Below are 2725 nucleotides of genomic sequence, written 5' to 3'. Positions count from 1 at the left end.
TTACCCCTTCCATTCATTGAATTCTACTTCTTTCAATCATGGAATCTCAGCATCACATGTGTACATTACCTATGGCAGTCTGCATACCAGAGGCGTAACTAGTGACCTCAGGGCCCCGATGCAAGAATCCATGAAGGCCCCTAGCCTTCCCCCCCCCCAAGAAGAAACAAATTAGATTTTTTTTAAAACAAAATTTAGACAAGAAAAAAAAACCTCTCCTCTTTCATGTCCCCAGCTTTCCGCTCCCGGACCCCATGTCACCTTCATAGTCCCAGCACCCTATATCTCCCCCTTTGTGTCCGCAGCAGCTCTCTATTCGGCAGCAGTTCTGTGTGATGAGGGGGCGGGGATTACACCGCTCCCACTTATTGGCTGCTGCGCCGGCTGGATGATACTTCGCGATGCGTCCGAAACAAGGTGAGGGGAGCAGTGTGAAGCATGTAGGGCCCAGGACAGGAGCAAGAGGTCCCGGGACTGACATTAGTGGTTACCGGGATAATAAATATCCTGGTAATCAGCGGTTACCAGGGGCCTCTTCCTCCTGTCCTAGGCCCCCTCCAAATGGCGGAACTCCAGGGCCCGGTCGCGGCCGCGACCTCTGCGACCCTGGTAGTTCCGCCTCTGCTGCATACTAATGCAGCCTGCTTAGGAATGCCCACTCCTCCAGATTGACATCCAACCATCAAGACATTTTGATATTTGCATAACCCCTCCCACAGTCCAGCCCTCTGCTTGTATCAGGGGTGAGGGATCTTGTGAGAAGTACTGAGGCAGGCAGCTATGATGTTTTCAGGAAGCTATGTACAGCACCTCACCGGTCCCTCCCACCAGCCATGACCTGCCTGCATTGCATAGAGAAGAACAAAGATCGAGTGGAACTGAAGTTTTCTTTATCCACTTCACGCGGGCTCGTGTAAATACACGTCACCCGCTTGAAGTGGTTATACCAAGAACACTGCTGCTGCTGCTGCTGCTGCTGCTACCGTTTTATACAAGTGATCCGGTGTCTGTATTGCTGCCGGATTGCTTGTATGGTGCGGCGCTGTGTCCCCCCCCCCTCCGCCAGAGCCGCTGCCGGCTTCCCCGGGCTCTGCTGTGCCCCGTGCGGGCACGGGACCGCCACGGCAGGTTTCCCCTGATGGATTGGAGGGAGATCAGCAGGCTTCCAGCCGCTGATATCTCCTCAGATGACTGGACCCGGAAGTGATGTGTATTACATCACTTTCGGTGTCACTGGGCAATTCTCCGGCTTGTAGAGCCAGGAGAAGAAGCTGGGGAAGCAGATCTCTACTTCATCAGCTTCTTTGGGGTCTCTAGGTAACATTAGGGGTCTTGATGTCTCCATCAAGAGGACCTGTCACATCCTATTTGCTATTACATAGGGCGCTTGTTAGCCCCCATGTGATAGTAGTATAGTTGAGTGTAAAAAAATAAAATAAAATAGTAAAAATTAAAGTAAAATATAAAAAAATTGCAAATTTTTTTTAAAAAGTCCCCCGCGTGCACGCACATACAACGCAAACACGCATCGGATGCGCCTACGTGCAAAAATGAAAATTGCACCACACATGTTACATATCGCCGTGAACCTTGGAGTGAGAGCAATTATTCTAGTGCCATCAATCTCTGTTAACACTAAACTTATCAGCAGTAAAAGCATCTAAAGTGTCACCTATGGGAAATTTAGGGTATTGTAGTTTTTTGCCGTTTCACGGACGCACGCACTTTTAAGCCTTTTTTATGTTTGATATCCATTTACCTGATGTAACCCTATCTTTTATATGTGACCAAAAAATTGGGTATTATATTCTGTTTCTGTGCACTAAGGGGTCTATTCACAAAGCTGCCCGAGGATCTGGCCGTAGCTTCGGCCGATCCTTCGGCTAGCTTCGGCCCCAGGACCCCTTCGGTTCAGTAGAACCGAGGGTGTGCTGTACGGGCTATTCACAATTAGTGCTTGCAATGACACAATATGGACCACGGCTTGGCAGAGCTAACAGAGCCACTAAGTCCCAGTGCACACCTAGGCATTCCGTGAATGCGCACCAAACACCGGAAAAAACATGCACTTTAATGCGTGTTCATGTGACGGGTCGAAGACAGGCAGCGTGCTTGCAGTGCCATTACTAGTTAATGGCACCCCAGACATGGCGGGGGAAACGTGCATCTTTCATCAAAACGCGTGCATAAAAAAACGCGGGACGTCTGTAGCAGAATCATGGTTATTTGTGCAACATAAAAAAATTGCAACTAGCATCTTTTTATTCTACAGGGCATCTGCTTTCAGAAAATGTATAATTTGTTTGAAGCTGTCAGATTTGATCAGGTATGTGCAAATGTAAGAACTTGTTCCCGTCAGCAAGTGGTTAAAGATCCTCAAAGCCTGCTAACTCCATTACAAATGCTTTTCTAAAGCTTTTTATTCACGCCACACTTATACAAGCCGAAGCACGTCTGAATAAGCCCTAACAGGAAGTGACAGACTGGGAGCCAATCATCTCACATATAAAGGCAGACATCTCAACTCTCCCAGATGTTCCGGAAGTCTCCCGCTATTAGATAGCGACTCCTGGACACTCGGGAGAGAAACATTTTCTCCCGGAAAGGTTTACTCTGCTCGATCTAGCAGAGTAGACCTTTCCCTGCTGTCTGTTTTTTTGTTTTTTTCTGACATCGGGGCCGCCGGCTGCCGTCAGTCAGGAAAAAAAAAACGGCACAGGAACTA

The sequence above is a fragment of the Nanorana parkeri genome, unplaced genomic scaffold, assembly GCF_000935625.1.
Source record: "Nanorana parkeri isolate BGI_ZX_2015 unplaced genomic scaffold, ASM93562v1 scaffold117, whole genome shotgun sequence".
NCBI lineage: Eukaryota > Metazoa > Chordata > Amphibia > Anura > Dicroglossidae > Nanorana > Nanorana parkeri.
Note: the sequence above shows the minus strand (reverse complement) of the source record.